This window comes from Gorilla gorilla, chromosome 12 (genome assembly GCF_029281585.2).
Source record: "Gorilla gorilla gorilla isolate KB3781 chromosome 12, NHGRI_mGorGor1-v2.1_pri, whole genome shotgun sequence".
In the NCBI taxonomy this organism is placed as follows: Eukaryota; Metazoa; Chordata; class Mammalia; order Primates; family Hominidae; genus Gorilla; species Gorilla gorilla.
In genome coordinates this window covers 24,877,841-24,891,154 of record NC_073236.2, presented here as the reverse complement: position 1 = coordinate 24,891,154, position 13,314 = coordinate 24,877,841, and the positions used below count along the sequence as shown (strand labels likewise).

Sequence of the window (13,314 nt, the reverse complement as noted above, 5' to 3'; positions counted from 1 at the left end):
ATAAAAAATGCATAATAAGGCCAGCCATTGAGGTCAGGAGCTCTAAACCAGCCTGACCAACATGCAAAACCCCATCTCTACTACAAATACAAAAATTATCCAGGCATGGTGGCACATGGCCCATGCCTGTAATCCCAGCTACTTGGGAGGTTGAGTCATGAGAATCGCTTGAATCTGGGAGGCGGAGGTTGCAGTGAGTCAAGATCATGCCACTATACTCCAGCCTGGGTGACAGAGCAAGGCTCTGTCTCCAAAACAGAAATAAAATATATAAAATACATAATAAAATTATAAAGAGAACCAAGGAGAGGATGGCAGATATCCACAGGTAATGTGGATATCTGTTATATCTGTTACCAATAAGGGGAAGGAAGACTTTAGGATCAGTTAGGGGCATATAGAGGACTTCTCGGTGGTAATAGTGCTCTATTTCTTCACCTGGATAGGTATCACACAGACGTTTATTTAATAACTGATGTATCCATATCTTTGTTTGCATATTTTAAAATAAGAATGAAATAGAGGAAAGGAAGGTGAATGGAAAGAGATTTCTCCATTCATCAAAATTTTAAAGTCATGTTTTTCCTCAGGTTCTTCTCCAAGCTCAGTCTGAAATGATGAAAGCAGCCAAACATGGTGGCTCGCGCCTGTAATCTCAGCATTTTGGGAGGCTGAGGCGGATGGATCACCTGCGGTCAGGAGCTAAGACCAGCCTGGCCAACATGGTAAAACCTCCAATTTCAACATCACTCCCCCAGCAAGTCCCTAGTTAGATGTACGGAGCCCGGCTGTGTGCGTGGAGGACGGGCCCTCTCTCTCCTGTCCCATGGGGACTCCCCTCAGGGCTGTGCATGGTGAATAAGGGCAGCAGATGCCTTGTGGCTTCTCTACAGCTTTGCTCTCAGAGACAGTAGGAGCAGGTTGTCTATGAAACATTCAGATGGATTTGCGAGTCCCTGAAGTCATAAAGCTTTCTTATGTTTAGCATCCACAGATAAACAGAAAGGTGTGCCAGTGAAACAGAACACAGCTGTAAATTCCAGCTCCAGAAACCACTCGGCTACGGTAATTCCCCACCCTGGCCCACCCTGTGCCCCGCTCCTCTCGCTGTGGCCCCCGCCTGCCCTGCGCAGTGCCCTGGTGCTTCCTTACCGCCTGCTTATCACTGTGTGTCTCCCCCACACTCCTTGGCGGGGTCTCTCTCATCCCTGCCAATGCCCAGCTCCCTCTTACCTGTGAAGGACTGGCTTTCTTTTCTTCTGAGGTGGGAGTGGTTGTGCCTTAAATGCTATTCTTGTTTGTAATCTTTATCGTTGCAATGGTTTTTCTGCAATGCATGTAAATTCTGTATCAATGCAATCTATTTCATAGAGCCTTCTACTCTCTAACTAATGCATGATGTATTGTCGTGTATTGAAATGAAAGTAGAACTTTGACTTTTCTTCTAATGCAGGGAGAGGAAAGAACACTAGGCAAGTCTAATTCTATTAAAATAAAAGGAGAAAATGGAAAAAATGCTAGGGATCCCCGGCTTTCAAAGAGAGAAGAATCTATTGCAAAGATTGGGAAAAAAAAATATCAGAAAATTAATTTGGACGAAGCAGAGGGTATGTGAACTTTTTAAAACTTCCACATTTTTAGTAAATGCACAGTTAGTTTCCAGTATAGTCAGTAGATCTGCTTTGAGCTGTCAGCATCTGGGTGACTGCGGTCTGTCCCTGTGGCCTGGAAGACATGTTTCTCCCGGGGGCAGTCTGTGGGCTGTTGGGATCACTTCACCGAAACCCCAGTTTTGAGACTGAGTGCCAGGCCTCCTAGGGCGTCAGGGGCAGCCGATGTGAGCAGCACTGTCTGCCCTGAGATGCCAGAGGCCCCCGCAGGCTCTGCCTCCCTCTCACCCCAGTTCCTCCCTATGGCCCCGCCGCTGGCTTGTGCCAGGGTCCCCAGCATGACTGGAGACACAGTTAGCATTAGAGAGTCCACCCCAGGCAGAGCTGGGCACCCAGGTGAGGGGAGGTGGAGCACACTGGCCTGGAAGGACTGTGGGCTTGCTGAGCTCTCTTGGCTACGGGGGTCAGTGAGGAAGGTCAGCCTGCACACCCCTGGCCTCCAGGAGAGACAACAGGCACACTGGAAGACTGAGATGGAGAGATGAGTCCTTTCTTGAAGCTCCTTTTTCTCCAGAAGTTTATAACAAGAAGAAGCATTGAAAACAGAGTCAAAACCAACAGCTGTCACCGTGACCTGAATTTTCATCCAGGGCGTACTTGCCAGTCCACCTGGCGTGTCACGGCTTTGTCACAGCTGGCTGTGGAGTCTGACCTCACGGTAAAACTAAAACACACCTCCAGCCTTTGTTGGCCGCCAAGCACAAGTAAATCACGCGCCCTCTTTGAGGCTTGTATGTTTCTGAGAACCAGTGAAGTCGGAGATTTGAGATTCCTTGTAGTTGTTAAAAACTCCGAGTGTAATTCCAATGCTAGAGAAAGCCCAGTTTAGATGCCATCTACCTCGAATGGTGGCCTTGGGGCCTGCTACACTAGAAAACCCAGCCCAGGTAAGAAAAGGAGAGTTCTGGAGGAGCCAGCGAAGAAGCTGGAGGCGCCTGCAGGCCCCTGCAGTGGCTGGGCAGTGGGAGGCCCAGGGGCACCCGTCCTGGCCCCTCGGGGCTGTGGAGCTTCAGTGGGGAGAGGGAGAGCACGTGTTGCCCCCTCTGCCCTAGGCCTGGGAGGACCACCCTCTGCCCAGAGGCAATGACCCCGAGAGGCAGGCGTGGATTTGAGGGTGCCCCTTCCCAGACCACCCGTCTCAGGTCCTTCCTCTACCTCCCCTCCTCGGGTTCATTCTGCTCCCGACTTTGAGGACTGCAGCTGCAGCTGGGACCCGGGGGGGTGCCTCAGATGCTGACCAACCGGAGGAGGGGGCCAGTGCTCAGAGGGCCCCAAGTGTTAAATTGAAAGCCCAGGCCAGAGAGTCCCACAGTTTCCTACTCAGACGGCATCAGCGCGTAACCGTGTTGAGTCAAGCGTCTCGTTTGTTCAAGTCTGGACCTCATACAGCGTGGTTTTTAGGGAGTACACAGCTTTTTCAGACTCCTGAAGACAGAGTATGCTAGAAGCCCCAGGGCTGTCCCTTCCGCTGTCTGTGGGAAGATAGTGTGGACGGAAAAGGGCTCTTGTTGACCCACAGCTGATAGGGCGTTAGGACAGCCCAGGATGAGAGCTTTTTAGAATGTTCTGCTGTGACAGTCATTAATGTGAAACTCTCTAAAACACGGTCACTCTGGGTTTTCTTCCAATAGAGTTTTTTGAGCTTATTTCCAAAGCTCAGAGCAACAGAGCAGATGACCAACATGGGCTGCTAAGGAAGGAAGACCTGGTGTTGCCAGAGTTCCTCCGTTTACCTCCTGGTTCCACAGAACTCACCCTCCCCACTCCAGCTGCTGTGGCCAAGGACTTTAGCAAGAGAAGTGCCACAGACAATGGCCGGGAGAGCGCCTCCCAGCCCGGCGAGCAGTGGGAGCCGGCCCCGGAGAGCAGCGACAGCCCGTCCACCAGCCCGGGCTCAGCCCCCAGCCCCCCTGGACCTCCTGGGACGACCCCCCCGGGCAGAAGTCTCCCAGCGGGCCCTTCTGCACTCCCCAGTCCCCCGTCTCCCCCGCGCAGGAGGGCACCGTGCAGATCTGGAAGAGGCAGTCTCAGGAAGCGGAGGCCGGGGGCATCCAGACGGTGGAGGATGAGCACGTGGCCGAGCTGACCCTGATGGGGGAGGGGGATATCAGCAGCCCCAACAGCACCTTGCTGCCGCCGCCCTCCACCCCCCAGGACGTGCCAGGACCTTCCAGACCAGGTACCTCCAGGTTCTGATCCCTCCACCTTGGCCCTGTCGGCGTGGTCTGCTCAGCTTCCAGTCAGAAAGGACAGTGGGCCCCCGGCTGCCACTGTTTGCTGGTGGTCTCCGTGACCCCCTCCTCACCTGCTGGTTGGGGGATTCCTTGGCCCTCTTGGAAAGGAGGGGCTCGTGTGGCCCCAGGCCGGTGTCTGTCAGGATGGTCCCCCCAAGGTGCTCCGGGCAGGCATCCTGGTGTCCCCAGGGGCTCTTGCAGGAATGATACATGGCAGTGCCTGCAGCCAGGTCTGGGAACACCCTGGGTGAGGCCTGGGAGTTTCCAAAAATGGAGGCATTCCTTTCCAAATCTGGACAGCGATCGTTTTTAGTGTTTCTGTCTCAAGACTGGAAAACAATAGCATTTGTCTTGAGTGAGGAAGTGAAGCCCGCTGTGTTCATAGCAGGAGAGGGCTCCCAGACACAGGCCCATCCTCGGAAGAGCCTTGAGAGTGCAGCTCGGACCCACCGGTGGCCCCCGTAGCAGGTGGTGTGGGTGCTCAGGAGTGGAGGTGACGTCAGCAGCGCTCCCTGACCGCAGGTGTCACGGGCATTTCTCAAAGGAAGCAGGGGATTCAGTGAGTGTGAAGGTGAACAGGATGGCCTGGCAGCAGGGATGTTTCCGTGAGCCACAAATACCAGAAACTGAGGCGAGGCTCCCAGCAGCCGGTAGGGAAAGGTGTTTCCAGGGGTCCGAGGGCCGTGGCCTCCGTGGCCTGCGTGGCCATCCCCTGGAGAGAGGAGCCGCTCAGGGTGCGCGTTATGGAGTGTGCTCAGGGGTGCGTGGACACCTCTGCTGTGGTTTGCTGCTGGGGGCGATGGGAGCGCCTCTCCGTCCTGTGCCCTGGTCCAGGATGCTGACAGCAGTGAGAGGCCTGCCGTGGGGTTTGGTCTTGTCAGACCTGTAGCCTGGACCTCGCCGGGGGACCAGGGAGTGCACGTCTATAGATCTGTACGTATCTGGGCCTTTGGAGGCCACGTGTGGCATGGGAGGGGCTACCTGGCCCCTTTCCCAGCCAGGACACGCCTGGATGAGAAAGCCTAAGGTGCCTGGCATGCCCACTGGTGCCACTCTGCAGCCTCCATCCCTGGCCTGAGTCCCCCTCCATCCGTCTTGGTGGACACCCGTGTGGCTGTCACCTGTGTTTTGAGTCTGTTCTTCCAGGAGTAATAAATTCTGGACATCATCACTGGACTGGCTTACAATTTTCTTTCTCATTTGAAACTTTGTTTCCACTTTAGAAAATAATAAAAGTATTTTAATCTAGGGGAAATATCACACATTTTTAGGAGATTAAGTGGATTTACCATAATCTACTGGCTTTTAAAAATATACCATCCACTGAACAAAACTCTTGAGCACCTGGTGTGCTCCCAGCAGCACAGCCGTGCGGCGGGACAGCAGAAGAGCTGGTGGCCCGGTGGCGGGTGCTGAGATGAGCTGGCCTGCTGGCCTTTGGGCTGCAGTCCCGCACCCACACCCCGGCCCTGTGGCCCTGGGGCTGTGGCTGGCTCTGCGCACAGGGGTGGCGTGTGTCAGGCTGCCTGGGAGGGCCAGACAGACCCACGTTGGGGGTCAGTTCTCCTGCCTGCCAAGGGCCATTAGCACAGAGGTGGTTTACAGCGCAGGCCCAGCCGAGCACCCTGGCTGATGTCCCTGACTTGTTTGTGGCAGGAGGGTGGGTGGTACCGGCCTTGGGAGGAGCAGGTCCCCCTGCGCTCTGGTGGCTGCCCCGACTGCCACTGGCCAGAACTGGTTCCCTGCCCCGCGGGCTCCTCAGCCCCTGGGCAGGTGGGTACCCTGGATCCTTGGCTCTTGGGCTGTCTCCTAGGAGGAGACCCAGTGAGTGGGAGAAGGAGGTGGGAGTGGCTTTGGTCATAGGTCGTAGGTGTGTGTCCTCCACGTGCCTGTCCGTGGCAACACAGGACAACTGCTGAGGACCTCCCCAGTCTTCCTGTGATGTTGGCTCAAGCCTGCTGGGGGGCCTTGGGGCAGAAACTGCTCTGTGCAGCTTGCTTCTGGAACCCCCACTCTAATGGGATTCTCTGTATTGGAGAGTTCACCTGCCCATGGCGGCAAAGGAAACAGGCTGTGAATGCCGTGGTGGCCTGATGGAACCTCTTTCACATCTGTGGGCCGGGGCGAGCCTGGACTGAGTGCTGACCTGTCCATTGTCAGGGTTTAGGAGCTTGGGGGTCATCCCGAGTCACGCTCTCCGACGTTGACAGTTGCTGTGGGATGCTTCCTCACAATGTGGCAGCCACCCTGGACCCAGCGTCCGGGGTGAGAAACACAACAGGAGGTGCAGCCAAGCCCACGGGCTCCCGCCCTCCCCATTGCCATGGTGGGCAGCATGCCGGCTACGCGTGGGGGCTGCCAGCAACAGCCCTGAGGTAGGGGGACTCTCCACAGAGCTGTGCCACACCACCCTGCCCTTCCAGCCTCAGTGCAACGCACTGTGCCACCCTGTCCTTCTAGCCCCAGTGCCACATGCCACACCACCCCATCCTAGCCCCAGCACCACGTGCCATGCCACCCTGTCCTAGCCCCAGCACCAAGTGCCATGCCACCCTTTTCTAGCCCCAGCGCCACGTGGTGCTCCATCACACCCTTCTAGTCTCAGTGTCATGCACCGCACAGCCCCATGCTTCTAGCCCCAGCGCCACACGCCACGCGGCACTCCACCCCATCTGTCTAGCCCCAGCACCACGCACTGAGACCCGTCAGGTCCTGCAGGCTGGCCGGTGCCCCCATGCATGTCTGGTCCCCGGAGGCATGTGGGTGGGTCTCCTTTCCCTTTGGCCACTTGCTGCCAGGCCACCCAGTCTAATGGCCCTGAGCCTTAGCAGTCTGACACACACAACAGAGGCCGCAAGCGGGAGAAGTGTCAGGCCCCTCGTGAGATTCCAGGGCACGCTGGCAGGGGTGTGCATGTGTCCACACAGTGCTGTGTGTATGAGGCCGTTCTCATGCTGTTATGAAGAAATACCCAAGACTAGGTAATTTATAAAGAAAAGAGGTGCAATTGACTCACAGTTCTGCATGGCTGGGGAAGCCTCAGGAAACTTACAGTCATGGCAGAAGGCACCTCTTCACAGGGCAGCAGGAGAGAGTACGAGAACCGGCAGAGGAAATGCCAGATGCTTATAAAACCATCAGCTCTCCTGAGACTCACTATCATGAGAACAGCATGGGGGGAACTGCCCCCATGATCCAGTCACCTCCACCTGGTCCCACCCTTGATACCTGGGGATTATCACAATTCACGGTGAGGTTTGGGTGGGGACACGGAGCCAAACCATACCAGTGTGTCAGGCAGATATACCCATGTGCGTGTACGCCTGGTGTGTGTTCGTGTGGCATGTGTCGGTGTGCACCTGCCATGTGTCTGCATGGCACATGTTTTGTGCATATCTGTGTCTCGACACAGGGACCCTCCAAAATGCTCACCTTCTGTTCTCGTGGGGAGGGAGCAGCTGTCCCTCCAGCACTGCTGTGTCCCGCCTTTAGCAGTCATCTTCCGCCCCTGCACAGAAGCAGGCATCTGCGCTTTGTGTTTTCACAAAGGAGAGAGGCATTCAAAAGGTCGCGTGCACCCACACGCGAGTTTCCAGTGCACAGCGCTCCTTCCGTACGCGCCATCTTAAAACGGGTTCTTAGGTTGTGTTGGTGATATTTCCCAATTGCCTTCTTAACCAGATCTGCTTGGTTTCCAACAAAAAGCCCGGGAGCTGGGTGGTCTCACTGCTGCCCCGCTGGCTGCAAGGCGACAGTCAGGGGTCCTGGCTGGGGGCTGGAGGCCAGTGGCTCCTCCCAGCCCCTTTGGTAAGGCTGAGTACCCAGCCCCATGGCCTGACTGAGCTCCTGGTGCAGACGTCCCAAGAGGATGGACTCCACCTGCTGGCAGGGAGATGCTAGGCACCACCCCAGGAGGGGTCCCCGCATAGCTCTCCTGGGGCTGGGGTCCCCTGGGGCAGCTCACTGGGCAGGGGCAGGGGTCACTCAACCTGGAGGCCCCAGTGTCACAGCTGCCAGTATCCCCTAGGAACACATTTGGGCCCAGTGGCTGCCCTCAGGGCCCCCGGAGCTCAGCTACCTGCCAGGTGTGTGATGTTTGCCTGCCGGGGCTTCTGCAGCCTGGAAGTGAGGTCACGCCCCTCACCCTAGGGGTGAAAGTACCCCCCATGGCACGGCCATTGTGTTGTACCGGGTGAGGATGCAGCCCCACCTGGCTCCTGCTCTGTCCAAGAGAGGCCTCCTTGGCAGCTCCTGTGCCCCGCCCTCCACAGGAGCAGATGCAGCTTAGACCCCCTCACTCTGATGTGGATTGAGACCGCTGGTTTTCTTGGGGACACAGCCCCAGGAGCCTGCCACTGGTCTCAGGCCTGCAAAGCTGCTGAGGGCATCTGCTAGGTGCCTCTCCAAAGCCCCCTCTCCCCAGAGCCCCCTCTCCCCAGAGCCCCGTCTCCCCAGAGCCCTGTCTCCCCCCAGCATCTCCTGGCTCCTGCCCAGCTCCGTGGCTCCCCAGGGGATTCCTGAACTGACCAGCTGGCCTGGGCCCTCCTCCACAGCCCCCAGCCTGGTTGTGACACGTGGTCCTCCCGGATCCCACCAGAAGCCACCCTAGGTTGCTCCCCCTCCTCCCCTGAAGTGTCTGCCTTCCACCTGAAGTTCCAGCCAGGTCTTGCAGAGTGGAAGTCTCAGGCCTGCAAGTGACCGTGACCTGGCCTACCCCCATGTTCCCTCCAGGACTGGCCACCTGTGCCCATCTCAGCCGGCACTGCTGGAGCTCCGGCCTGAAGCCCCTCCCTGGGGTCTGCCACATGCACTCCTGTGCCCTGAGTCACCCCCACTCCCCTATTCCCCACTCACCACACTGTGCACCCTGCTGGGCACTGTCCACTCCCTCGCCAATGCCCAGCAAATATTTGAGGAGCTCTATCCCAGGCCCAGCCCATCACACACAGTCATGATCCTGGCTGGGGACCCACACGGACAGGGGGACCTTGGGGGGTCACACTTTGGAACTAAGGTTCTGGGGGGGCTCTCGTTCCCATGGGGGCCCATCAGCAGGAGTGCACAGGCCTTAGCAGGAGCCCGTGGGGTGCGCTGTGGTGGGAAGGCTGGGAAGGGAAGGGGCCTTGGGAGCCACAGTGGATTGTAGGGTCCCTGCCTCTGGCTCCCCTCGCTCCCCCCTTCCTGCGGTGTTCTCAGTGTGAGCCGGCTCAGCCATGCCTGGGTGTCCTTGTGCCCTGCGAGATTCCAAGGGGCGCTGGGGAGGCTTAACAGAGGAGGTGGCTGCGCCTGGCAGCACAGATGATCTGGAGCATGGAGGCAGAGGCTGAGCAAAGTGCCTGGGGGACGGGGTCCCTCTGGGGGCAGGAAGGGCAGTGGGAGAGGTGCCAGGCCTGGGTCTCGAAGGAGAGCCTGGGAGGGTTCAGGCCATGCCCCTGCCCCGGCCAGGCCAGCGCAGCCCCTGCTCCCACTGTGCCTGCCAGGGTTCCTGACTCAGCCTTGAGGACCAGGGTAGGGCGCGGTCCTGCCCGAGGCCTAGACCAGAGCAGCTGGCAGTGGCTGGCACAGAGACATTCATGGACAAGTGTCTGGGAGGCCTGGGGGCGACCGGCAGCCGGTGACGGGCCTGCGCATGTGGAAAGAGGGGCCTTCCTGCTGCATCTCGTGGGGCCTCCAGCAGGACCCCCTCCTGGGAAGGCTGGACAGCACAGTCGGAGCCGGCAGGACCAGCCAGCCGAGGGCAGGGAGCCGTGGGGCGCCGGGGAGAGGTTCACAGGTGGCCCAAGCGGCAGGGAACAAGATCCCAGTGTGGCCTCAGGTCTGGATGTTTGGAGATGTGGCACCAGGAGTGAGACCAGGAGGCCAGGCCCCTCTGGAAGTGGTGCAGGCTCTGCTGGGTCCTCTGTGTTGCCATCCCTGCCAGGGAAATGCTGGGCAGGAAGGTGCTCCCTGGGCAGGCCCTGGCATGTAGGTGGTGAGGCTGCGTGCTGCTCAGGGCTGGGCCAGGCGGCTGAGTCACAGGCCTGGGGATGGCTGCCCTGCACAGGAGGGCGAGGCTGGGTCCCGTAAGCAGGAAGGGCCTGGCTGTGGCCCCCTCCTTGTGATGTGGACATCCTTGGTCCATACAGAGCTGTCCTGTCTCCAGAAACAAGTGTTTCTCCATCCTGAGCACGCTAGCTTCCTGGGGCCCTCAGGGGCCTGTCCTCCCATCTGTCCACTTGGGGCTGGTGGGGTAGAGCCGGGCTTCTGGACATGTGTGGTGTTGCAGGCCCCTTCAGAGCCCTATGAACACTCCAGGCAAATGCCCAAATGCCCACGGTATTGACCGGCGAGGGGGGGCAAACCCCTGCCTCTCCCCACACCTGATCTCTCCCAGCCCTGCAGCCTGGCATCTGGAGCCATGTGGACCTGGTGACAAGAAGGAGATGGGCAGAACTGTCCCCTTGTCCCCTGGGGGCAGGGCTAGCTCCTAGCCCTGGCAGAACCTAGTAGGACACTTGTTGAATGAGCAGAGGCCTGACTGGGAGAAGTTTCTAGTCTCAGCTGCTCCACATGGACCCCTGCGCCTCCAGATGGCATCTCCACCGGGCCTGGCTGAGTAAGACACACAGGCCCCACACAGCTCCCACATGCTGGCTGGGCTGCTGCGTCGAGGCCAGGATGAGGGCCTCTGGGGCCACTGCTGGGACCTGTTCAAGAGAACGGGCTGGGCACGCTCAAGAGGGGAGCCACACCTTCCGCCCGCAGCCCGGACTTGTTCACAGATGCCTCATGGAGGCCGCTTGCGGAAGCTTGGACTGAGGGTGAGGAGGGGCACGCTGGGGTTGGGGACCTTGGTGGCCACGGAGCTGCTGGGGCAGCAAGGACCCTGCGGCCATTTCAGGGACCTCAGAAGTGTAGATCGAGGAGGGTCTTCACCTTCCCAGGCCTTCGGTTCACCTGTGGAGGGCAGCAGTTGGTAGCAGGGACCCCCTGTCCCTGGTTCTCATCTGCCGGGGGCTGGCTCTTCCTGCAGCCTGTCTGCTGTGGGCCCAGGCCTGGGGCCCCTGCCACCCCATAGGCGCCTCAAGGCCTCCACCCTGGCATGGACATGACTGTCTCAGGGCCTCAGACCCAGGCTCACTGAGGAAGGGAGCTCCTGGACCCCTGCCTGGGAGACACGCTAGGCACGCAGGAACCTGCCCCCGAAGCCTGCTCCTCTGGGTTGGTAATGTCACCCCCACTGTACAGATGGGGGGGTGGGGTCACCGGGCGGGTCGGTAACGTCACCCCCACCATACAGATGGGGGGGTGGGGTCAGTGGGCGGGTCGGTAACATCACCCCCACCGTACAGATGGGGGGTGGGGTCACTGGGCGGGGAAGGGCTGGGCTCTCCCAGCACGGGGGCTTCACTGCCCCTGCCCAGGCCCTGGGGTCCTGTCGTGGAGCTCTGGGCGGCACGTGAACTCAGCCACTCTGCGTGCACCGTTCACTTTCCTTGGCCCCAGCCTTCGTTGGCCCCTGGGGACTCCACCCTGGCATAGACACAACTGTGTCCTCCAGGGGTCCACGTGGAGGTCACCAGATGTGGCAAGGCAGTGACGCCCTGGGTAGGGAGGCCTCCTGGGGGTGCTGGCAAGGAGATGGCCTGCCCATGTTGGGTCTAGAAGCTTCCAAGGCCGGTTCAGGCAGCTGGGATCTCCTGGGGCTGGAGTGGGCATTGGAGCCAGAAGTGGGGCCAGAGTCACTGACCAGCCAGAAAGAGGGGCCTCAGTAGGGGGGCCAGGGATGGAGGGGGAGGGGACACGACCGGCAGGCCCAGAGCAGGGTGTGTGCGGTGAAGACGGTGCTGAGGCAGCGAGCCAGGTGGGCGAGCAGGTGGCCAGCCTGGTAGGGTGGGATGGGGCAGCAGACGCAGGGCTCAGGGCCCGTTCCACCAGGCCAAGAGGGTCCAGCCTATCTGGAACTGAACCCTAGTGCTCAGCCCCCTGGGGGTGGCCCTTGAGGATGGGCCCTGGGCCTGGGGGGGGCCCTGAGGATGCCCCCAGGAAGAATTAGGGGGGCAGTTGGGGCGGGGGCTCCACCAGGGGCCCAGCTCTGTTCCTGAGCTGCAGTGGGGAAGCAGGGTGGTAGGGTTTCTGAGTGGGTTGGCTCCCCCACTTGGTGGCAGGTGTTATGTGGAGGGCTCTGGGAACACTGCACCTCCCCTGGGCATACCTGCCCCAGCCTGGAGGCCCACAGCGGGAGGCCAGCTGCCTCTGGGATGTGTTTGGGGTATTTCAGGGACCCCTCCCATGCTGACTGTGCAGGGGCCTTCAGGGTAGGGGGTGGGTTCCGGGGCCCAGGGCCGGGCCAGGCAAGTGACAGCTTCTCTTCTCCTTGTGACAGGAAGTGGGACCCATGGCAGCCGAGGCCTCCCAGTCAACAGAATCATCGATGTGGATCTTGTAACTGGCTCGGCGCCCGGGCGGGATGGTGGCATAGCGGGGGCACGGGCTGGCCCTGGGAGGTCGCAGGCCAGTGGTGGGCCTCCTACGTCAGACCTCCCTGGCTTGGGCCCCATCCCGGGTGAGCCTGCTAAGCCCAAGACCAGCGCACACCACGCCACCTTCGTCTGAGCTGCCCTGGCCTGGCCAGCTCTCCTGTGGACATGTCGGGGTGGGGCAGCCCAGGTGGATTCTGTGGGCCTCAGAGGGGCCACCCTGGCCTCCACACCCTCAGGAGCCCAGCCAGGAGGGCAGGGGGTGACCTCGCTGGAGGCACTGGCCCCGGACATTCACCATGCTGGCCATGGGGCTCCCTGGCCCTGGCCCCCTGCTGCCCAATAAAGCATTTCTGAGGACCCAAGCGTCAGCCTGGTGCTGGGTGCTGGGGACACAGACTCCTCGTTCTTGGGGACTCCGAGCACATCCCCAGGAGGTCGTGCAGGAAACAGAGGGGCCTGAGGAGGAGAAGTGCCCCAGGGTAAGGTCAAGGGGGCTTTGAGGAGAGGGAAGCTTGGCTCCTGGGGCCTGAGGGCCAGGACCAGATGGCAGAGACTGGCTCTCGCCGTCACGTGGGGACCCTGCCCCAGCCTTGTTTAGCAGGGTGGTCTGAGGGCCTTTCTGGGGAGGGACCACGTAAACTGCAACTGGACGGCAGAGGAAGTCTAGAAAGAGCCCTGGGCCCGTGCCAAAGCCCTGGGGCTAAGGAGGGTCTGATTACAGAAGGGGAGCCAGGTGTGGCTGCAGGGGAGGCCGGGGCCTTGGGGGCTGGGTTGAGTCAGAAGAGGCAGGGCCATTCCCCAGGTTGCCTTGATGGAACCCCTGAAGCCGAGCACCCTCGGTACAGGGTGGTTGGTGAGCTCCTCAGAGCATCCTAGAGGCCCGAGAGCACAGCCAGTCCCCTGGGGCTGTTCTAGAAGCTTCCAGGGAGTGGATGCACCCCACTTAGT

General features: G+C 59.8%; 1 pseudogene; it reads left to right on the top strand.

The window, feature by feature from the left end:
• Positions 1 to 311: 311 nt before the first annotated feature.
• LOC129527195 (regulator of G-protein signaling 12-like) lies at positions 312 to 12,723 on the top strand (annotated as a pseudogene).
• Positions 12,724 to 13,314: the final 591 nt, after the last annotated feature.